The following is a 25498-nucleotide window of genomic DNA, read 5'->3' as shown; positions in this document are numbered from 1 at the left end:
ATCCATCTCAACCTGTTAGGACTAGAGCATCTCTTAGGAACCTAAATAATCATCTTGCTTTTGTCTCACATTTTGAAACCAAACACATAGAAGAAGCTGAAAAAGATGTAAATTGGATAAATGCAATGCAAGAAGAATTAAACCAATTTACTAGAAACAAGGTATGGAACCTAGTTGAACGACCCTCTGAATATTCAATTATAGGTACCAAATGGATATATAAAAATAAACTTGATGAAAATGGAATTGTAATTAGGAATAAGGCTAGACTAGTAGCAAAGGGCTATAATCAAGAAGAAGGTATAGATTTTAATGAAACCTTTGCTCCTGTAGCTAGACTTGAGGCAATTAGACTATTACTAGCATTTGCATGCTCTAAGGATTTCAAATTATTTCAAATGGATGTAAAAAGTGCATTTCTAAATGGGTATATTAATGAGGAGGTGTATGTAGAACAACCTCCTGGTTTTGAAAATCATCAATACCCTAATCATGTGTACAAATTGAACAAAGCACTTTATGGTTTGAAACAAGCGCCTAGAGCATGGTATGAAAGACTTAGCAAATTTCTACTAGATCATGAGTTCTCTAGGGGAAATGTAGATACAACACTGTTTTTAAAGAAGAAAAATAAAGATATGTTAGTAGTGCAGATTTATGTTGATGATATTATTTTCGGTGCTACTAACAATCGCCTCTGCGAAGAATTTACTGACTTGATGCAGGGTGAGTTTGAAATGAGCATGATGGGAGAGCTGAACTATTTCCTCGGGCTTCAAATCAAACAATCCAAAGAGGGGATCTTCATCAATCAAGCTAAATACATCAAGGAGATGATTAAGAAGTTTGATATGGAGGGAAACAAGTCAATCAGCACACCCATGAGCTCATCATGCAAACTAGACCAAGATGAATCAGGTAAATCTGTAGATCAAAAGATGTATAGAGGTATGATAGGATCCTTATTGTATCTCACTGCAAGTAGACCTGATATCATGTTTAGTGTATGCATGTGTGCTAGATATCAGTCTAATCCTAAGAAATCTCATCTAATTGCAGTAAAAAGAATCTTTAAATACCTAATAGGAACAAAAAGTATAGGTTTATGGTATTCTAAAGAATCTAGTCTGAACTTAATAGGATACACAGATTCAGACTTTGCTGGTTGTAAACTTGATAGAAAAAGCACCAGCGGGTCATGTCAATTCCTAGGAGAAAATTTAATTTCATGGTTTAGCAAAAAACAAAACTCGATTGCACTATCTACTGCTGAAGCTGAATATGTTGCTGCCGAGAGTTGTTGTGCTCAAATCATGTGGATTAAACAACAATTGGAAGACTATGGCATTAAACAAGATAAAATTCTCATTAATTGTGATAATACAAGTGCCATTAATCTAACTAAAAATCCAATTCAGCATTCAAGAACTAAACATATTGAGATAAGACATCACTTCATAAGAGATCATGTACTGAATGGTGATGTGACACTTCAATTTGTTTGCACTGATGATCAATTAGCTGATATCTTCACAAAACCCTTGAGTGAAGAGAGATTTAGTGTGCTTAGGAGAGGATTAGGAGTGATTGATCCATCCTAGTGATGTTCTCCTCTAGTTCATTGATTTTGATGATTAGGTTGTGTTAATTATGGAGTTTCTCATCTATGATCATCAAATCAGATCACAACTTAGTGATTGTCCCTTGGTAGATACGAAAATAGCATGATTTTTAAGTGCGTACCAGAGTTCGAGTCGACTCGGATATGTTTCAGAGTCGGCTCATGAAGGGGAGTCGACTCGCACATATTTTGGAGTCGACTCGAGGTCGAGTCGACTCGCGACTTACTGGAGTCGACTCGCGGTCGGGATCCGAGTTTTTAACCCTAATCCAAGCGTTTGATCAACACTTCTATTCATCGCCTCCACTGTTCACAAAACCCTAGAGCCGTCTCCTACATCGTCTCCGACCTCCGTTAGGGTTGTTCCGTCGACCTTCTTCCATCCATTAGGGTTTTACCCCATTTCTAGGTCGACCATGCCTCGTAAATCCGTTGTCCCAAGCCGGAAGAGGCCCCAACCCGCGACCGGTGCCGAGCGACGGTCCAAAGCTCGGAACGATCCCGTGAGGCCACAACCTCCGGCTCGTTCCCCGCCGAGGCTGGTTCCCTCGCGACCGTGCGCCGGGAAGGCGGTTTCCACCGGGAGATTCGTCAACTTCGACTATCTCTCCCGGGAGGGCTTCACCATAGGAGATAGATTGAGGGCCCAAGGTTTAGAGTTCTTTTGTTCATTGGATCTCCCCACATACCTAGGTCTAGTTAGGGAGTTCTATGGAACAGTGCATAGGGGCAATGGGGGGATACAGGAAACCGTAGCGGGTGTCCCTCTATTCATTTCTGAGGATTTCATAGCATAAATCCTACATCTTGCCCAAGTTGGGGTATTTCCTACACACCCAGATGATAGGACTGAGGCCCTCACGGCCATTTTAGGGAGTCCACCCCAGTCCCCACTCGATGAGGTGTCCGCTAGTTCACTATCAGTTGAGATGCGGCTCCTCTTGAGTATCATCTCTAGGACCCTCTTCCTGAAGACCGGCCGCTTCGATTTTGTGTCTGAGAGGGACCTAGCCCTTATGTTCTACATCCTTCAGGATACTCCAATTAACTTCCCCAAACTCATTTACAGATACCTATGTGAGCCACTAGATAGACCTAGGCTCACCCTTCCTTATGGGATGCTATACACTCTTATCTTTAGGGAGTCTGAGATCCCCATTCCTGAGGGGGAACCCTCTCGCGCACTATGATGGACAGATCGCATGAGTGAGGGAACCTTTCACAGGATGGGTTTTCATAAGGTAGAGGAAACCTGGGTTAGGAAACCATCCTCCTCCACACCTACCACTAGACGCTCCCCCAGTCCTGATCCAGATTCAGACTTTCCTACCTTTCCCTCCACCTCAGCACCCTCCACCTCAGCCGGACCCTCCTCCTCAGCTCCACCCACTCAGCCGATGGAGGTCTGGATTTCTCCTGAGCAGCTCCGGGAGTTGCGGCAGGAGATTGTACGAGATCTTCAGGACGATCTTCTGAGAGAGCTCAGAGGTCCAGCCCCTGCCCCCTCTTTTGCATTAGTTCCCTCCCTATCAGCCGTGACCGAGATGACGGCTCATCTGAGGGAGGAGATCTTCAATGTCAGAAGCCTGATACAAGCCCAATTCTCCAACATGAGCGATGTCACAAGCAACACACGGAAAATGCGAGATGACATCAGACACGACATGGGCAGCCTGAATCAGGGGGCGGAGCGCTTGGCAAATGTCGTGATTGCCAAGTTGGACACATTCCAGCAGACTCTGACCGAGCTATCCACGACGCACAGTAGGGCCACCTCGGCCATTATCACCCAGCTAGAGAACGTCACGAACGCGGTCAGTCTCCTAATGGAACAATCCAGACTGAGGGGAGGAGCCACATCCTCGAGGAAGCCCTAGCTTATTTTGTTTATTTTGACATGTATTTACTGCTTTACTTATTGTATTCACAAATATACTTACATATACATCAATACAATGAGTAGACAATTTTCTTCAATATTGTGCACATTGATCTCTACTTGCTTGTGTGTTCTGCTTACTTCCTTTTTGATGCAATGACAAAAAGGGGAAGAAATATATTTAATAGATATGTAAAAGGAATCAATGAAAATCAATAAAAAGAAAATTTTTATAACACACAAGAATTTGTTCTTAGTGGATTCGATACCTCGAGGCTCATTATCTCTCTGTTGGGGCTCCTAATGGAGTAATCTCCAGAATCTATTCAAGGGATATTCGGAGATTAGTTGAATCATACTTAAGAACAAATTGGCAGATTTTTCCTCTAAAAACCAAAAATTTAAGTTTAAATTCTGAGAATCAAAACTAAGTTGAATGCATGTGTTGAGGGGGAGAATCTGAATTTTTAAGAAAGCAAAATCATTAAATATATATAAGCCAAACAATTGATTGCATGATATGAAGGCTTATATAATTCCAAATGAAAGGGGGAGCCTTAACTTCAAAATTTATTGTTTCACACCTTTCAGGTTTGGATAAATTAAATAACCAGACATTTGAATTCATTTTAAAATTTAACTATAAATCTCATTGTTTGTTGAGCGAGTCACTTTACATATACTCAATGTTTTGTCATCATCAAAAAGGGAGAGATTGTGGAGTGATTGATTATAACCCTATTTGATTTTGATGAGCTCAAAGCATTTGAGTATATCTTATGTTTACTAATGAATTCAATCTAGTGTTTCAGTGATATCCTTGTAAATTTATGGCTAAGTGTCTCTAGATTTGGTTCAAGACAATTTGGATAAGTTAAGAAGTCAAGATGAACCAAAGTCTGAGACTCGAGTCGACTCCGGGATATTACGAGTCGACTCCAAGCGTATCAGAAGCACTGGCATAGGCTCGAGTCGACTCCGGAACATTACGAGTCGACTCCGACTGAGAACAGACAGACGAACAGAAAGATACAACTCAAAACCTGTCAGCGAGTCGACTCCTGAAGAGCGCGAGTCGACTCCGATGCTTGCCGAGTCGACTCCAGAGTAGTATGAGTCGACTCCAGGGAGTTACAGACAGAAAGACAGAGAAGGTATTTTGGACCCTGAGAGCCGAGTCGACTCCTGAGGAACTCGAGTCGACTCCGATGGTTGGCAGGTCGATTCCAAAGGAAGCGATAGTCGACTCTCAGTGAAATACAAGGCAAAAGTCAGAGAGCAACTTTCGGACACTGAGAGCCGAGTCGACTCCCGCAAAGCCCAAGTCGACTCCGAGACAGCGCGACCCTAAAAAGACAGAAGACAGTATTGTTGTCTCTGAGACGCGAGTCGACTCCAAGACAGTTCGAGTCGACTCCAAGGCAGCGCTACTCCAAAAAGACAGAAGACTGTTTTTCGGATACTGAGAGCCGAGTCGACTCCGGAACAGTTCGAGTCGACTCCAAGACTGCACGAGCCAAAAGACAGAAGATCGGGAGTTCGGGCTCTGAGCGCCGAGTCGACTCTCAGAATTTTTGAGTCGACTCGAGTGAGTGAAGTTGAAGAATATCTCTATGAATTCCTTGGAATGAGCCGACTCCAAAAGTGCAAGGTCAGCTCCAGATTTTGGCGAGTCGACTCCGGGTTAAGTCGAGTCGACTCCCAGTCGAGAAGAGCACTTTAATTCAAATCCGGAACAGTTGCCGAGCCGACTCCAGAAAAGTATGAGTCGACTCCTACTGCAGCCGAGTCGACTCCAGATCGTGCGAGTCGACTCCGATCCCAACGGAAACATTGTCAGGATGTGCAGAATATGCAGAACGGCTAGTAAAGTGTGTCTAACGGCTAGTTTCCGTGGGGAATGGCTTAAATAGCCACAGAGGACTGTAGCAAGGTAGAGAAGTAACATTCCTTTCAAAGAAAACACAATAACTTCATCTGCCAAAGGGATTTCAACGGAAAAGAAGGAAGAGAGCCATTAACTCCATTCAACCAACTCTTCCCAGCATTAAAGAAGTCTCCTTCTGCCTTCAAGTCTTCAAGACATTCAAGAGGAGACCCAGAGTTCAAGAAGCCCTCCTCCTAATCGTCATAAAATAGTTTGAGGGCTCTTAACTTCTCTATTGTTTATATTACTGAATATCTGCTTTCCTAGAAGCTCTACTTTTTTCTCTTTGTTCTTTCTTTTCATTTGGTTCTTACTTGATTCAATCAGGGGATTGAATCAAGGGTATATAGGTTTGTTGGTGAGCCTAGGTTGAAACCAACGTGTAAGGGTTCGATTGTGATCCCGGAAAAACAATCGGGGTGGTTCTAGTCGGTGAGCCTGGAAAAACCGACCGAGTTCGTTGTGACCTCGTAAAACAACAAGTTTGGTTGTGAGCTTGTAAAACAACCGGCTGTAATCCGAGAGGTTATAGTGAATTCCCAAGTGAGGCTTGGGGAGTGGACGTAGGAGCAAGGGTTAGCTCCGAACCACTATAAAATCATTGTGTTTGTGATTGCATTTGTCTCTCTTACTTTCATTACATTCACTGCACATAGCATCTAATTAATTAACTTGCAAAAAGTATTAATTAGTTATCCACAAATATTTTAATTGCAATAATTATTTTAAAACCCAATTCACCCCCCCTCTTGGGTTGTCTATCTGGGCAACAATTTGCAACTTCGTCCCTTCCTACTTTAGAGAGGATAACCCAATAATTTTGTCTTACCATTGCCTGTTTGCTCCATTTCCTTGTCTTTGAGATAAGTGACACATGGCCTATTGCCTATTGACAATAGTAATACATCCTTTTTTCTTCAAAAAGATGGTGATGTGGTGGACAATGAGCCTGATTACATGGCATAATTGGATTCATCCAACTCAAAACTGATGAGGCATTCTACATAACTAAACTAGGCCTACCTCGACCGATTTAAGAGCCGAGATGAGCAGAACAAAAGTGACCACCCTTTGAGGTCACATGTCACCCAATATAAAGTCTAACAGTTTGGACATCTAGTCGTTTATCTCGGAATCCATCCTATGCCGGTCTAAGCCTTATCACCTTGGGCAGCAGCTCCTTGCCTTATGCGGAAATGAGCTCCCTCTATTACACCCAAAATTAAAGATTGCTATAATAGCTTTAAGTGGTTACATCGCATCTCAAGATGGTTACAACACAATCTTGGATGGTTACATATGTCCTCCGATGGTAATCGTACAACTCCAGTCCGTTACAGCACAATCCTTAGCCGATCCCGGATCGTGTGGCTATATATATAGTCCTAGAGTCTTTTCATGAAAACTACGACCATGATACAACACTACTATATTAAAAGTCTCTTATTCGTCTCTCCTCCCATTATTCAAACCCTTTCTCTCTAACTTAAGCATCGAAAGGCTTGCTTAGAGCCCACTTCAGCAAGTTCTCTGACCTGTTGCTATTTTGCAGATCGACGGAGGAGATCCATATCAGCAGTCCAAAGATCGACAACAATAGATGGGGATAGGGAAAGTCTCATACTAATTATCCAATTTTGAATAAAGAAGTGGCCTAGTAAGAATATGAACAGCCCTCCTCCCCTAGTTCCCTCCCACCAGTTGCCTTGTTACTTCTGATTGAAGTATCTATGCTTCTAGGTAAAGAGTTCTTCTCACATGACTTGTTCAAAAGAGAGCCACAAATCTTAGGATCAACTCAAGATGACAACCATCACCTTTTTTCCTATGCAATAGATCCTAAAAGGTAGGTTATCAAGAAAATGACTACCTCTATTGGAAGAGCCTAGGTGCCTCAATAGTAACAAAAGTGCTGGTACTAGTGGTGGTCCAAATGTATATAACCATAAAGTCATGCCAGTCCGCAGTTGGGCTGTGGCGAGTTGCTTAATCCATTTCCATTGGAATGTATCAAGGTTCGCATTGAATGATTTGGAAGGCAAAGTTTTATTTGATTCCTGTGCTTAGAGCGGAAAAGCTATGCTGATGCTGATTGGGTTGGTGATGGAAATCTAATCCATTAGAATAGAAAGGTGTGTCGGCTCAGATGCTCCAATGAATCTAGTGGCTCTAAGATAAGCTTGCTGATGTGGATGATGGTTGGATCCATGTAGGCATCTTACCATCTACCTGAAAGCGATCCTTGAATGCCAAATTTCCACAAATCTTCATAGCCATTCCTATCATATTGATGAGAATAATGATATCTTTTTATAGTCTCCATCGATATCTTTCAATGGGACAGAGTGCAACCTAGACTTTGACCTGGAGAATTTGGAGCTAAATGGGTCAAAGAATTAGGTACCAAATGCCCAAGAATTTCTGTCGCTGTAGACAGATGCAAAGTTGCTAAACTTTTTTGGGTGAGACAATGCTGCTGGACACTTTTTTTTTTCTTTTCTTTTCTTTTCTTTTCTTTTCTTTTTGTGCTGAAGCGGGCATTTCATACATAATGTTGCTAGACTTCAAGGAAAGAAATGGTGAAATAAGGAAGCAAGCTATCAAAGATCGTCGCATGAATTATTTCCATACGATCAGCATGCACAAGAGAAAGATTTTACCTCTTTTAAATTTTAAACTTCATTTTCCATCCTTCTCTAAAAGCAGTGGACCATATAGGGCTCCCAGAAGAAAATCTCCCAGTTCGCTTAGCCTGCATGCAACTCAGATCATTCAAAACATATTTTCTTGTTGATTGTGTTAAAAAAAACAAAAAACAAGAACAAAAGATGATTGAATCAGATCAGATCAAATAGAAACCTATTTATATGTCTCTGTTGCATCAAGCCATCTAAAAATCACTAGCTTTTAGGAATTTTTTTCTTTTGGTGCAACACTAGCTTTTAGGTTTACTAGCTTGAGTTTTCAGTTATATAGGACTTATCCCACATTTATATTGTACAATAGCATGATAATTTTGTTGGAGGGTTGTCCTGCTCCGAATCATCCACCAAGACAGAAGGATAGAATTATCGAGATTAAAATATATGAAGAGATAAAACTGAAAAGAAAAGAATTAAGATATTAAAATAAGCATTCACTGTGCACTCTCACCAAAGGGCTATAGCACCGGTTTCTATCTGAGACTCTGAGACTAAGATTGTTCTTATTTTTACTCCAAGGCACTTCAGAGCCAACTTAACAAGGCTCAGCCATTCATATAGATAGACTATCTGAGGCTGAGACTAGGACTGTAGTTATAAGTACTCGAAAACTATGACTCTCAAAAGTAATCAAAGCAGACAAATTCAACACATAGAGATAGCAAGACTGTCAATGTTCTGTGTACATCATTGTGTGGTATGTACAGATGACTCTGATCTTATTATGCGGAGTTCTAAGTAGGTAAGCACTCCATGAAACAACTTCTCCCAAGCTTATTCCTTCTAATGTATGTCATGATGGAGTCAACAGTAACCAAACTTCCTTTCAGCATCGATTTCATCGTCACTGTGCTAAGGTTCCATCAAATATTCAATTGATGCCATTGAATATCCAGCCAGCGACCAAATCCGACAATCTGTTATTGTTGCAGTAACAATGAAGGTATTTGTATTATCGATCTTCATGCATAGATTGGAGACCTTGTCAAAACTAAACTGCATATTAATTTGATTGAATTCAGAGCCCATGGGAAACCAAAGCCGCAATAATACATACTCCTTGCGCCTCTACATGGTCTGTTTGATCTCTACACTTGTAATACCAAATACCTGTTTGTATATGACTTTGCATGGAGATAGAACTAATTTCCTTATTTCTTTCTCAAGCAAGACTAAGATTAATCTCTTCACATACGTAAAAACTTCCAACTCCTTAATCTCTAGAGCAGCTTCAAAACTAGTCTACTCTTTTACCTCTTACATTATCATGACATTTAACAACACTACAAGAAAATTGGGCATTAGCGACGCTTTTTTTGGCCTTTAGCGACGCTTTTAAGCGTCGGTAAAAACCATCCCGACGCTTTCCTAAGCGTCGGTAAAGCGTCGCCTATGCTACAGTGGGGAAAATATTTTCCGACGCTTTCAAAAGCGTCGGAAATTAGCGACGCTTTTTAGCGTCGTTAAATGTGATTTTAAGCGTCGTTATAATATTATTTTTTTAAAATAAAATTTCGTGATTTTAACGACACTTTAAAGCGTCGTTAGAATATTATTTTTTTAAAAAAAAAAATTAATTCATCCAATCACATAAAATATATATGACTCCAGAATCACATGGTAACTGCATAATATAATTCATCCAATCGCTAAAATATATACTAGTGGTTGCAGCATAACAATTTCAGCTCTAATTATGAAGCAACCACATATTTTTTGACTACAATTGGGCACAATACAACAGCCATGGATGGTGTCTCCAACATAACTGACATGGAACAAGGAGACAGACTGAAAAAGGGATAGGCAGTGGATAAGATGACACCAAATAGTACATGTTCTTAGGAATTTACACTACTGAAATGACAGGAAGTTGGATAATAATAATATGGAGATGATTCTGAAAATTGATTAGCATGTCATGAACAATAAAAATGGATAAAAGAATATAATGAGGATATGAACCGAAACACAGCTTCTTTAAGAAATGAGCACTTGGCTTCTGTACAGGAAAGAGTCTCTCTTCAATTGATGATTAATTTTATAGATCTCAAACTACTTTTCTTCTTCTGGTGGCAATGTTGGACTCTTTGAGCACAAGCTGATACTGTGAAGCTCTTTCATCCTCTCCATGGGGTTGCACAAACCTGAGAAATTTAACTAATTTGGTCATTCAGTTGAAAGAAATTTTCTATAGTTGGGCATGTACAAACCGAATGTGAATACTAGAAGGTTGTCCGCTGATGGCACCACGCTGACAGTGTTCAATGAACTAATTTATTATGACAAATGATCTAACTGTTGGATCTCTCAGATATTTTTCACATTGAATCAAATAACAAGCAAGAAATTAATGACAAACATGCTAAATCTAAGAACTGAGTTAAAATGTGTAGTATTGTCGGTACATGAATGCATCGGGCTTTTGTTATATAGGGCATACATGCAAAAATTTCAATGCAATCAAATGACAAGTGCTTTCTTTTCCTTTTTTGATTTCTTATACAAGGGATATTTATAGTTCTTTCTTTGTGTGCCAAAAATAATCCATAATGAATGCCTTTTGAAATAACATTGATTAAGATGATTAATAGGATAACGGTGAGATCTAGAAAGAGTTAATTTATGTCTGTTTATGTTGAGTTGAATATACAAGTTATAAATATAATGAGCAGCAATATCCAAAATTTTGGGAAATAGACTGAGCTCTAATTATGAAGCATTTGATAAGAGTGTGTTCCTCCACAACACACTCTTATCCCACTAAATTCCAAGAAAGAATGCAGCATTACAGTTCAGATCACCAAATCCCGCAAAAAGACCACCAAATAAGGCAAAAGATAGAACCATTATCACATAGAGATCTAAGGAAACTATCTCAGCAAGAATCCACAGTTCAGATGAGCAAATCGGCCAAAATAACCACCAAACGAATGGAGAAAAGAGAGAGAATCACAAGAAAGAAAGCCAACAAAAGTATCTACTCCGTACCTGCCCTGACCCCCGGACGCGCCGGCCTTCTTCAAACCCTTCTTCTTGACGATGAAGCTGGCGCCGATGAATAAGCTCCAGGACAGCGCGAGGATGAGGCCCTTGATGTTGTCGGCGGACATCCCGGTGTAGGACTCCACCCAGCTCCTCCCCGACGCCGCCCCCGGCGCCATCGCGGAGAAACCCTATCGATCCGGACGCTACCTCGAGATCCCCACCGCCCGTCCCACGGCGTCGCCCATGGCGGCGGCAGCGGCAGCGGCTTGTCAGCGGGAAGGGAAAGCACCCGCGCCGCTAGATTTCGGGACGTAGGGGACTGCGCACGCGGCGGAGAGTCGGCGGCGGGGTGGATCCGTGGTTGCGGTGGGTCGTCGCCGTCGGTCGCCTCGGTCTTGTCGGAGATCTAGCGGCAGTGGGCGAAGAACTCGCGGAGAGAAGCGAGAAGACGCACAATGAGGAGGTAAGCGGAGAAAGAAAGTAGAAGGTTTGCCGGGGGGTGAATGGAAATATGATAGGGGAAGGAGAGGGGAAGAAGATCCCAAACCTGGCCAACGGAGAGGGGGAGAAGGAGAAGGAGATGCGGCGGAGGAACACGATTTGGGATCGTTCGTCGGAGGAGATTGGCTGAGATCGGTGAAAAGGGCTGAGGACGGAGAGGGTCGGTCGCCGTGAGTTAGGGATTTAGGGCTGTGGGCTATGGAGGGAGGGGGTCGATGGGGTTTTGTGGAGGGGAGGAGTGAAGTCTGACGACGCTTATAAGCGTCGTCGTATTTTTTTCCTACGCCGACGCGTACAAGCGTCGGCGGAACCTTTTTTACCGACACTTTAAACAAGCGTCGGCGGTTACCGTTGCAAGAAAAAAATTTGCCGACGCTTTTTTGTAGCGTCGGCAATATAGAGTCGCCAAAACCCTTTACTGTTGTAGTGCAAGCATCCATTATGCCCTGTAAGGTAGCTTTATAAGCCATACTTATATGATTTGACCCATTAAGGCCGGCCTTTATTTTTTCCATCATGGTATTGGATATTGATTATTATATGTTTTCCCATCACATAGATGTATGCCTTGATGTATTTTATAATGTATATTGCAATTTCTGTAGGCATCTGCCTTTATATATTGTCATCTATCCGGCCATCTTTACAAAGTTTGAACATTTTCTAGTAATTTTGCTTGTCTATTTTTGGATTTCACAGCAAGTTCACAAATATATTGATTCATATCGGACTATATCTTAATTCTTGGAGATTCTTTAGCTTCTAGCATCTGCTTAGCTGCTTAAGCATTTCTCACCTGAGTCTCAAAGGATGCCTGCCTAAGACTAGCTAAGCATTTTGAGAATAATGGGTCTGTCAAAGTGATGGTAGCTTGATATGTTAATCAAAAATATTAAGAACTTTAGGACTTAATCTATTTTTTGAAGTGAAAGGGCTTAGATTTTTCCTTATGGCTGGTTGATAACCTATTATATCTCATAGTTGTCAGTCAAAAATACGAAGTATAAGTAAATTCTCCCATTCATTGGAGTTTCCCTCCTTTCTCTCCCATGCCTCTCTCACGGCCCCTCTCTCTCTTCCTCCATCTGCATAAGAAAGATAAGGATTTCAATTATCATCATCCCTCTCTACCTTTTACACACATCCTAAGTGATCGAAATATGATTCCAAGCTGCTTACCTATTCGACATTAATTTAGATTCTTTTTAATTATTCAGCTAACTAGTTAATATATGAAATAGCTATTTTATCATTTACAGCTCTAAGAATAGAGATTTCATTTAAAGCATTACTGCTAATCAAAAAAATGCATTAAAGGAAAACTTGAATACTAATCATAAGCATTCACTATTTTCATCATGAAAGATATGAATAAAATTGTATGCTTCCGTCATTATACAAAGAAGTGATTGATAAAAAAGAAAAATATAGGTTTTATAGGCATTATTTCTGGATATTTTTTTTTGAAAATAAGGTACTTTTTCATTATTTGGAATGGTTCTTATGATACTATCATTGGATAATGTTGAAAGGTCATATGTGATAACTTTGAAGTTATAACTTTAAATCAATTCTTAAGCCTGCTATAATATGTTGTATTTATTTTAGTAAGTGACAATTTGAAAATGGTTACAAGTAACTTGATCTAGCAGTACAAGCGGCAACAATGTTATAAATTTTCATAGCATTTGAAAATGCTCCTTGCTCGATCCCAATAAACATTTGATGCATCAGCTAATTCGACTCTTATCGTATATGAACAGAAACAATTGACCCATTTTCATAAAAAAAATAAAAAAATATGTAAATTTATATCTCAAAAATAACTCTTATCAAAACCTAAAAATAGGTTCTCTTTGTTCAAGCTTAAAGAGCTGAATTTTGTATTAGTTGGCAAGCTGCACTTCCGTTTTATATTTCTATCAATTCTTGCAAAGTCGGGCGAGGGGCAGTTATGATCCCTGAAACTGCTTTCTTTACGGCGTCAGCGGCCACTACCTCTAGTTTGGGAATGAAAACTAACGGCGCCGCAAACACCGCCTCGATTTATATCTAAATCCGCGACCCGAGACGAGCAACCAACTCTTGCCCCGAGATCTCTCCCCATCGTGATTAAGATCGAGATCGATCGACGAAACCCTAATCTGTCCCGATATCTCTCCCCCTTGGAAACCCGAATTCGCCATCAGATTCGCTTCATTACCTTCCGAGTTTGTCGGAGGTCAGCGGACCGGCAGCGAAACCCTCGTCTTCGATTCGAGAGGATTGAGGCCCCGGAAGGAGGTGGAGGACGGGGAAGTGGTTTTCTCGTCGGATGGGAGTGGATTCGTGGCGAAAGATTGGATTTTGAGGCGAAACGGACGGACTTTTAGGTAATTTCTTTTCACTTCGTTGATGATTCTTTGTGACATTTGGTTGGGGATTGTGAGATGATGGTGGTGTTTATGATGATTTTATGTTGATTTTTGAGGGTAAAATTAGTTCTTTGAATGATTTAGAAATGCTTATTTGATGCTACTTTTTTAAGGGTTTTTTTTCTTAATTTTTTCCTCATCTGATGTCCTGGAGATGCTATTTTGGAGGAGTTCCTCAATCTAGTATTTTCAAGGATTTTGTTTCTAAGTAGTTTCTAAAACTTTTGCTCCGCGACGCTGGATTGAAACGCTCGCTGTTGGTTTCTAATTCTAGGGTGTTGAAGATTATAAGTTTTTAGAAAAGGAATTTCAATACTTTTGGATCGAAAACACTGTATTAGAGCGCTCGATAGTGGTTTCTGTCGTTGAAAATTTAGTACTATGAACTCAAAAAAAGTTCTACACTTGAAATTGTTGAAGAGGAAATAACTGTTTTGTTTTTAAATATCATGCTAATGTGCGTAGGTTTTATTCTAACCCATCAACTTTTGCTTCTCTTTAATTCTTCCGGATCTTTGAATTCTGTAGGTTGGGGGCGTTTCAGCTTCTCGTTTGCAGAATTCTCTTCTATTTATTAGTAAAAATCCTATATTTTTTCTTTGGGTGTTCGAAGCTTTAACATCTTGGGAAAGAAAGGGATCCCGAAGCTGATCTTATTGAAGTTTATGAGAGAGAGCAAAATTCCCATTTGAGAACTTGATCTAGAGAAGATGCAGTCCAACACCAGAATTCATTCCGACCCATACCTCAGCGAGGACCATTTTGATCAGATACCCGACTCTCTGGTGCTCCTCATCTTCAACAAGCTAGCAGATGTTCGGTCCCTTGGCCGCTGCTCTGCTGTCTCAAAGCGCTTCAATTCCCTCGTCCCCCTCGTCCATGATGTCTATGTTAGGATTGACCGTGTTGTTACTGTTGATGGTGATCCCAACGACCCCCTAAACCTATCTTCTCCGAAACCCCGAAACCTCCTGTCCCAGCTCCTGAAGCTCATGCTCTTCACTATTCTCAAACCCTTCCACCACCTTCAGAACCCCAATGGTGGGAACAAATCCTTCCTTCCCCAACTATCCCACCACTCACCTGCCCAGGTCCTGAAGAACTTCACCGACATTCGCAACCTTAGGATTGAACTCCCTGCCGGTGATGTCGGAACGGAAGATGGGGTCCTTTTGAAATGGAAGGCAGAATTTGGCAGCACTCTCCAGAACTGTGTCATATTGGGGGGCACTCGGATGGACCGCAAACCAGCTTCGTCCAATCAGGAGCAGTCGGCGGAAGACAATGGGAGTATACCTGAGTCGTTCTATACAAATGGAGGTTTAAAATTGCGTGTTGTTTGGACAATCAGCTCTTTGATTGCTGCATCAACAAGGCATTACCTTCTTTGCCAGATAATCAAGGATCACCCGACATTGAGGAGCTTGGTTTTGACAGATGCTGATGGGCAAGGGACACTAACCATGGGGTTAGAGCAGCTGAGGGAGTTCAGAGAAAAGCCATTGGCAGCCTCTGCATCATCAAGTAGGACTCAGGTGCCGGCATCCAACATGAAGTTGAGGTATGCTCCATACTTGGAGCTCCCCGAGGGAATGGGAATGCAGGGTGCTACACTAGTGGCAATCAAGCCTGCTGGAGAGGGCAGCAGTGGCAGCAATAGCAGCAGGAAGGAGGCAGAGGCATTTGTTTCTGGGGCCTTTGACGGACCATTCAAGGTGGCAGTGAAGGCATTGTTGAAGCGGCGCACCTACCTTTTAGAGATGAATGGTTTCTAGATCATTTAGCATCATGGCTGAGTTCTCTTGCCACGTCCTCTGATGGTTCATAGTTTGCCTCTTTTTATGGAACCATTTGCAGACTGCTACATCTACAGAGTTGAGGTCTTTACTGGCCATCTTCTGTTAACGATCTCTTACCTTTTTCCTAGAATCTGTACAGTAATAATATCTGGTCTATCTATGAGCTATATGACATAAGAAGGTAATTTCCATGTATTTTTCTATGTTCATGAAATGTGCTATTGCTTCTTGCGAAAAAGCAATCACAATATCTGTTTCTTATGCGGTGTTTGGTTTTCTCTCTGCTTCAGCATATTATCTTGTTCATTTTTTTCCTGCTTTTGATAGTGAGATGCAAAGCAAAATAATTATCAGGGTAATACAATTGCTCCATGTTATTGCCAAAACAATCTCTCAGCTCACTGGGAACATCAGTGCACTATTATAATAAGTACTGGAGTGTTTGCTTGTAAAAAGTAACTAATTACTTCTTGTTAGATCAGCTCATTCAACTCCCTTTTCCACTTCATCCTTCAAGGCTATAGTTTCTTTCTGTAATTCTGTCATGGAAATGCATGAATCAGCCAATTGAGTTCTATCTGACGATGCTCCCTTTGTGTCTGAAGTGTATGTGAGACCTGGAATATGCGTGGAGAACTTGGAAAATAAAATACATTTTCTCTGTGCATGGTAATATAAGATGCTTTTGTTTTCTGTGACAGCATGCTCTTTCTTTACTGTAATATATAGAGGCTTACTTTTAGGGAGTCTAGTTTTGTATGCCCAATTTTCAGAGCTCTCTCTATATATAATATATTTATACAGTAATCAATGTTACATGATGGGATTTAAGCTGCTATTTGGTCTTCACCACCTCGCGCACAGCCAGTAGTTTTATGCTGATTATGGAGCTTTACATTGCTATTTGGTTTCACGGTTGGTAAAATTTATTTTGATAGAGCCGTGGGCATTAATGTTATAATGACAATTAGACTATCAGTCTAGTGTTTTTCCCCGCTCTAGAGATGTGTTTGAAGTAGTTTCTTTGTGGCACATGATGGGGCTTACATTGCCATTTGGTTTCCAATCATCTTATGCGCCACAGCTGGTAGCATTTATGTTGATAGAGTCATGCATTTGTTGGCACTAGTTTGTAATGAGAATTAGACTATGAGCAGTGTTTAAGGTTTCTTTCTGCCCTTCCCTGAGAAATGTGTTTAAGTAGCTCCTTGTGTTACAGTATAAACCTTACATTGCCATTTGGTTTCCAATCATCTTATGTACTACAGCTGGTAACATAGATGTTCATGGTCATGCGTTTGCTGGTATTGGTGTTGCAATGACGGTTAGAGCACGGTTTGCTTGTTCTGAAGCAACATATATTTCTAGATGAAGCGACTAGGTTTATAACTGCATCTTGTGCACATACTCATGTGTGATGGAATATATTAAACGGCTTTTGGTGTAACACCTATAACTATATTGAATGCACTAATCATAACGACGACAGCTAGGACCTTAATAACATTGTGGTCCTGTCATGGCATCTTTTAATGTAACCCGTTTGTAGAGCAATGATTTTGACATTTAGTATAGCTTTTGTGCCCATGTCCACCGTAATGGAAGTTACATGATTGATGTAATGGCTATAACTAAAGCTAGAGTGATCAAATCAATTTGGCACCCAATTTAATTATGAATTCCTGAATAGTGTTGTGTGAGGGATGTTGCCAACTGCCATTTCAAATTGGAAAACACTGGTAGTTGTGTGTGTCGGGATAATGACATGGTCAAAATTGGCGACCATTTATTAACATATATGTGGTCATGTTTCTTAAATAAGAAAGTTGTTTGATTTTGATTTCTATGTACGATGACACATATAAGTGTCTTTTGGAGGCCTAGGAACTCTATAAAGAGCGATGATGTTTCGAAAATGATTACTGCAAATGGAATTTCCCTCTCAACTTACGGTTTAAGGAAAATGATTCTTGCATATATGAATGGAATCGTTGGAAAGCAAGTAAGAAACTCCATTGAATGCCAGAAAAAGAAATGTCAGAGAAAACCACTTGCAATGAGTCCATTTCAGCCCTAGCTCCATTTCATCAATGTTGGTCTCTGATCTAAGCTTAAACCTGGAAATGACTTGATCAATTAATCTGTTAAGATTGGGTCTAGAGCTGAGTTAATTAATTAATGGGCTATGTTGGATCATGCCTATTTGCTGGCCATGTTATATCAGGTATGATTTTTGTAAGTGGAATTTTTAGACTTACTTTTGTCTGATGTAACAGTGGGTCCATTCTTGCGAGATATATGTGTGATCTAATTGGATTTCTGGTCTTTGTTTGCGATCCACACTTGAGCAATGAGTCTAAATTTTGTTGTGGATCTGGAGCTATTCAGTTTAGCTTCACATCGGCTCGATGCATATATTATTGATTTTGGGTGCATGGATATCTTGTGCTTCTTGATGAAAACATTTTATGACTACTTTTCATTGTAGGAACAGTTATTCTGTTGCAACTGATCTTAATACGATGATTCTAGCCCTTTGATGAGTAGACTCTTGATTTATGCTGTTTGATCTGATTACCAGAGTTTGTATACTTAGATGTTATGTATGTTGTATTATAAGCAAACGTTTTTTTGAACTGGTGTCCTCTTGAATAATTGTGTCATATAGCAGAGATTTGGATTCAAACTCCATATTTACCAGGTTATTAGGGTTAGAAATACGTGAGGAAGGGCTCATAACCCTCTTCCTTTCGTGTAGAACATTCGCTATTGGTAACTTTACAAGAGAAACCACCACTCTCTTTTGCAAGGCATTTTCTTGATGCATGAACTAAGATGCACCTATTCAAGACCAGCTCTTTCTTTGAAAAAATGAGGGACTAATATATATATATATATATATATATATATATATATATATGTATATGAGTGTTTTAATTTAACACAAATTTAAATAGAGAAGCTTGGCACTGTGGCCAATACACTTATTCCCTCTTCCTCTAGTGTTAAAAATATGCAAACACGTTGCCGTGCACACATGTTATGTTGGTTGTTCATGTAAATTATGTGGGAACATAATGATGTGTACCTAAAACTGTACGGTCATGTAGTTGACCAAAGCTAAGGATCGTACACCATGTAATTAAAACTATGCTCTAGGTGATGGCAAATGAGGTCATTCAGTTATCCACTAGACATTAGGTCTGGTCCCAGAAGTAGTTGAATAAAAATGGTTGGTGAGCATAGCTGGTAGCTTCATGATCTCCGCTGGTTTTTTTTATTCTGTTCGACAGTTTGATGGTATCAAAATCACATGTATCTAACTACTTGTCTGATAGATATTATCATCTGGTATTGCCAGGTCAACCATCCCACCCACAGGTAAGCCTTGCTTTCTTTAGGTTACGTTTTGATTGGGTATGAGTTTTGGCTTGTTTTTGTTTTTTTTTCCGCTACGTAATAAGATTATAATAATAATTTATATAATATATGATATTATTGTAATAATATTTAATATTATAATAGTATAATATAACATAATGCAATATAATAATATAATATAATCACCGAAACAAGGTGTCCTTTAATATTATTACTCATACCTCGGTCTAGCGAAACTTTCCGACGGCTCTTTCCAGCATCAAATCAAGGAGGAGACTCGGAGAAGAAGGCTTAGAATCGGTGGCAATCTTTGGCGATTCTGGTGGTGAAACTCAAAAGAGGAGGAGGGGGATTAAATAGGCGGAGTCTTCGAGTTCTAGATGAACTCGGATTTGTCCTAAGAGTCTCCGATTTCTACTGGAATCGAAGGAGGAAGAAGACTCCAATTAGAGTTTTCTCCTCTGCCTGCATTGTGCCACAGAGCATGGTAGCCTTTGGCCTGGACTCTTCGGACCGGCCCACAGGCCCAAGTCAAATGCAAGCCGGTCAATGGACCGGCCCTCACACAATTCATCATGGCACATTATGGAATTGGGTTCAATGGAGAGCACAAGGCAGCCTTCTATTGCTACTATGCCTGGTCTATATGGTAGGCCATTCAAATCATTTTTGCCTAAATTGACTATCTAGGGCTATCCCAGCTTGCTCATATGGATTCTACCCGGCACACAAATCTAATCTTCTAATTTGATGTCACCACACCCTACTCTCAAAACAAATGGATCAAGTTAGCTATCGAATATGGGACCATTTGAGGTGACAAAGGGAGGCATGAACATTCATCTTCTTATTATTGGGGGCATGGGAACAAGCTTTGGCTCCTTTGTCTTCTTTACGCCCTTAGGGGGATTTGGATGGATTCAAGTGGGCTTCTCAGCATGCTCAGAACTGACAGCTATTGTTGGAAGATGACTTGTCCAGAATGTGATCTTGTAGTTCGACTTCAACACCTGTGATGTGGTGATCTGCCTTCCATACTTTTGGGACATCAGGCAAGCGCACAATTATGAGCCAAGATGTGTTTAGATCGACTTTGCTAATGCCTTTGACGTGGTGAGTCTTGTGCTAGCTTCCTAGTGGCACATCTGATTAAAAGACATGTAGTAGAGGAAGGCATGATGATAAGTAGATTAATCAAAAATATATTGGTTTAGAGGCGATTTGAACTCATAAATTTTAGTAAATTTGATTTTAATATCTCGGTGACTAACCAATTAACTCTCAAAGCGTAGGTTAATTAATAAGGAATAGATTAATATGTGCGCCGGGCTTACATGGCCTCTCCATCTGTGAAGCTTCGGGTAAATTGTTCCACATTTTTATAACTACGCCCATGTTATACAAATACATCACATCTAGTTCGGTCCGTATTTAGTGAAAAAAAGGATGGGCAATATACCTCCCAATTTTGATACCATATTTATCATATTACACAAATCGATCAAAAACTTTTAATTAAATTGTCCTTTACAGTTATCTATCCTCTCTCTCTCATTTATATGGCACAAGCCAAGTTGTAGCGAAAGTTTTTGATAAAAACAAACTATAGTTAAAGCTTTTTTTTTCTTTGATAATAAACTCTAGTTAGAGTTAAATCTTGAGATTTTGTCTAGCTAGGATCTTCCCTGGTTTATTAGTACAAAAATATCCAACGCATTACCCTACCCAACCACATTTGGTGAGTTGGTTCTGGTCTCAGAAAATTGAACAGTCTCCATCGGAATTTAAGAAGTTTGGCAGGATAAGCTCTGGCTCAACGGTTTTGAGCAGCTGAGCATTCATACATGGCCCATTAAATGCTCCATGCAAAGCTTGGGTTTTGGATGGTTATAGAAAACTTAGCATTTGGGAGAGGTGGCGAAGAAAATAAGATCAGGATGTAGCAAGGTAGCATGGAAACAAATTGATGGGAGGGTACCTTATCTTGGTTGGTAATGAGACAGTATCTAACGTCCCTATTATTCTCATTCCTCTTGTCTCTTTTGTTCATTATTGGAGAGTTTCTTTGTTCTTTGGTAGAAAGAATTCATTGGTTCAGTACGTGTAGAAGATTTTCACCCTGCATGCACGCATGCATAGCTTTAGTATTTGGCTAACATTATGGTGTTTTATGGAATCATTTATGGTGAACATTGAAGCATGGGTTTACGAGATCTGGGCCTTCTGGGAGGTATGTGGTCATTGATACATGATTTCTAGCAGTGGAAGGGCTGACCGCGGTTAGTAACACAAAGTTTAATTATCTAACTGTAGTAAAGCAAGTCTCTGTGCCCACAAAGCATTTTTTAAGCTTCAGTATAATGTTGATTCCTTGGCCTGAATTGTTAAGCCAAGAACTCAAACATTAGCTTACCAAGTCCATTCATCAATAAAATAAAAACATCAATTTACCAAAAGCTCACTTGATTTGGATGAGGTTTTCAAGTACGCAGAACATTCATGGTCACTGATGACTGTTCCATTCCTCGCCAATAGAAAGAGAGCTACACCCAAGTCATATACGTTGCGTTGTCAGCTTCCCATCAGGACTCCAGGTCTTATAGATTTAAGGCTTGGCTCTTTTCTAACCTTTTGACCTCGTAAAGAGTGACATCCCTAATCTCCATTGCTACGCAAGTTGAGGAAATTCCTAGCTAAGCATTGTTTATGGTATTAATGTTGGGCATATGCGGCGTATGAGATGGGAAGGATAGGTGATAATTATGATCCCTCCTGGCTAAGCGCACTTCTAATTTAAATTGCTTCGCTTCATATCTCCTTTCTAGATATGATCTAAACTAACTAGGATATATTTTGTTGCTGCCGATCTCCAGATTGCTGATATATAGAGAACTCACCGAAGTTTTGCTCCGGTTCAGCCCTCTGATGCTTCAATTAGAGAGGATATTTGAGTAGGAATGAAGGAGAAATTGGAGAGGAGTCGTCTCATATAGCTTAAGATTGATTAGTTGATATTTTATGGAAGGTCTCCGGCTGTTACTCAAGCCCCTAACTATGGTCTGAGATGAGATGGCCATGATTGGCCTGATGCCACGCCGAGTGGTTGTCTAGTCGGGCTAAGAATTTTGTCCTTGGAGTCAATTGCCTCTGCTTTGCTAGGCTTGGCTGTCTAGTTGGCAGGGTTTGTTTCGATCTAATCATGTTGAGGAGGCGTCGAGGCAGCCATATCAACAGTATCTTGGCCGAATCTGATGGTACCATGTCAGTTTATTTAATACGACATTATATTCTATTAAAAAGGCTGCATGGTGTACGTGAAGAAACATACGGTGGTGGTGATGAAGGCTTAAGTACTTTATGTTAAAATTGCTGCATGAAAATAGATGGAAGCAGTTACAGAAGGCCCAAGAACATAGACCAAGGGCCGTAATAAGCAATTTGGCTACTGGGCTCTCACTGCACGGCCTTACCCACGAGACAAGCGCACTCTTGTTTTGTCTACAGTCATAAACGGCTTGGACGTGCCATGATAACAAAGAACGATAAGAAGACAAAGGACATCTTCTATACCTTTTCAAGATTTTCATAAGAGTGTTGCTGCCGATCAAATACTAAATTTACCTCGCGGTCCCTATAGATCGAGAATTTATCTCCCAGTCCTCATTTTCATATTTGTGTAATGTTTAAGTCCATTCTTCTGTTGAAAAAATCGATTATACCCTTGGATGACAATTTCTCTCCCACTATATCCTTAGAAACACTGATTCCCACCCACTGCCACCTCTAAATTCGGGTGGTTCTATATACACCCCCCCTATTGCTCAGGACACCCCCCAAAAATTAAAAAAAAATTAAATACTCTCTACACCCCCCCATTTGCTAAGGACACCCCTAAAAAATTAAAAATTCCTAAATTACCCCCCACCCTCCCCACCCCCTCACCTAAGTTGCTCTCTACACCCCCCAAACCCCCCCCACCCCGCTCTTCCCCTCCAAAACACCTCGCCAACGCCCAAAACCCCCCCGTTCCCCCTTCTCCCTCTCGTCGCCGGCATTCTCCCGATCTCCGACCACCTCGCCGGCTTCTCCCGGAACCACCTCGCCGGCTTCTCCCGAAATTTTTTTTTTTCACGGTTCGTGCTCCGTTCGGCACTGGATCGCCGAACAAAAGGCTTCTGTTCGGCTGAACAGTGCCGGACAGAAGCCTTCTGTTCGGCACTGTGCAGCCGAACAGATCTGTTCGGTTGAGGGTTGCCGAGCAGAAGGCTTCTGTTCGGCACTGTTCAGCCGAACAGAAGCCTTTTGTTCGGCGATCCAGTGCCGAACGGAGCACGAACCGTGAAAAAAAAAAAATTTCGAAACAAGGTGGAACACGTACCTTTGCGGCCGATTCTTCGTCCCAAATCACTAGTTGCTTGTCCATGCTTCGAATGGGGCTTAAATCTCCTTCAAAGATCGCCTAAACGATGTAAATGGATCGAGGGGTTTAAGGGGGGTTTGAGGGGTGTTTTTTTTTTTTCTTTTCAAAACGAAACGGAGGAGGAGGAAGGGGGGTGTATGAGAAAATTTCAAGGGCAATATGGTAATTACACTAAAGGTTAGTTTGGGTATTTTTTTTTTGGTTTTTGGGGGGTGTCCTTAGCAATAGGGGGGGTGTATATAGAACCACCCTCTAAATTCCCTCTCCAATTACCCTGTATTACCCCTAGTTGCCCTCAAATGATTAGGATCCTATGTGGTGTTGCTTGCGCACTATGGAGTGTTGTGCATCTCTAAATGGTTGCTATCAAGAGATAGAAAGTTATCAAATAATGTGCACCGTGTATGACATGGCATATACTCGTGGACTGTCTTATTTGATGGCCGTTCATCTCTAGATGGAAGCTATTTATGGCTGCACAACACTCTGCAGTGCTATGTGAGCACTGTAGACACCATAGAGGTCCGTGCTCCGCCTTCAAACACCCTTTCTTCTATTTGTTTTTCTTGAAAACACCCTCTTCTCCATATAGTTTTCTTTCAAACCCCAACACTTTTTGAGTCCCTCTTCGTTAGCTATCCTCCACCATCTTAGATCCTTTTACTGGTTTTTCTTAAAAAAGGCTGAGAAACAATCACATGATCTTCAAGTCCTTTGTGCAAAAATCTGATTTTTTTTCCATTGAGATAGATAAGCTTCTTAAACACCTTCCTCACTTAGCTATTTTTCTTGATAGCTCTTTCTTTTGATATAAGATTTTATCGATCGTTCTACTTTTTGACTCTTTGTATATGTTTTTTACGCAGTTGCATATAACATAATCTACTTGTTAAACTTCTAGATACTATATGTAGATTTTCATAACTATACATACATATATGAACAATCTTTTGTTTCCAATTTATATTAATTTTTATTCTTCCGTTCCTAGTATTAGGTTTTTATAGAAGGGCCCATAGGTAATGTGGTAGACAACCAGGGATAATCCTCCTCCAAGCACCAAATCCTGGGATTTGGTCCCCGGTCCTGAAGTCCTTTTGTCAAATACTTTGCTATCTTAACAAGCAGGCACCATTTTATATAAAGTTTTCATCCATCATATGTTCTATGATTAACTTTTATATAAAATTGCCATAATTTTAGATAATTTTTCAATATTGTGTATTATCCTAGCATGTCCTTAATTAGTATCAGATTGTGTATAATTTTGATCCTTCTGTTCATAACTTTAACTTTTACGCATATAGCTTTTATCTGCTTATTTATAATTTGATTTATTTGCATATAGTCTATGATCCTTTATGAGCATGGCTGGCCAACGAAAAGGTGACTTATGGAGATACGAGTATTAGAATCAAAGATCTGAAGCAATGGTGAGATTTGACCTGATAACTAGAAAGAAGATAGCATGGAAAGGTTGGATGGATTAGAAGAGAATGGAAGAAAGGGAGAAAGGGGAAATTAGGAGGACCATTATTGGATTCAACAGGTTGGGAAATGGGAATTAGATTTTACTTGAGGTGAGGACAGATGGGGCGGGGTAAATTTGGGTAGAGGACAAAAAGGTAGGAAGAGAGAGAGAGAGAGGAGAAAGGTAAGGATTTTACAATCATGGCTATGGAGAGGATTGGAATCAATATAGCTTCAAATTAGTTATTTTCGATGAAACAAAAAGTAGCCAAAGATTAATTCTTCGACAATAAGGATTAAACATAAAAACCTGGTCAAAGTAAGGGCTAGGAGATGAGTTCCTTGGCCACCAAGTTCATTCATGGCCCCTCCAAATCACTTGGCTAAACAGTTAGC

The 25498-nt window shown here is 40.5% G+C and overlaps 1 pseudogene across 2 annotated transcripts; it reads left to right on the top strand.

Annotated features, from left to right (window-relative positions):
* The first annotated feature begins 13557 nt into the window (after positions 1-13557).
* LOC103697030 (F-box protein At4g18380 pseudogene) lies at positions 13558-16092 on the top strand (annotated as a pseudogene). Of its 2 annotated transcripts, none has more exons than XR_015975166.2 (2): positions 13558-13990; positions 14561-16092. The product of XR_015975166.2 is annotated as an F-box protein At4g18380 pseudogene, transcript variant X1 (transcript). The 2 variants fall into 2 exon arrangements; XR_015975167.2 differs by having other exon boundaries at positions 13695-13990; positions 14646-16092.
* The last annotated feature ends 9406 nt before the right edge of the window (positions 16093-25498 follow it).

This window comes from Phoenix dactylifera, chromosome 2 (assembly GCF_051530095.1).
Source record: "Phoenix dactylifera cultivar Ajwa chromosome 2, Ajwa_hap1_PhDact_Kaust_v1.1, whole genome shotgun sequence".
Taxonomy (NCBI): Eukaryota; Viridiplantae; Streptophyta; class Magnoliopsida; order Arecales; family Arecaceae; genus Phoenix; species Phoenix dactylifera.
The sequence above is the reverse complement of the archived record's forward strand: the minus strand, read 5'-3'. Positions and strand labels throughout refer to the sequence as shown.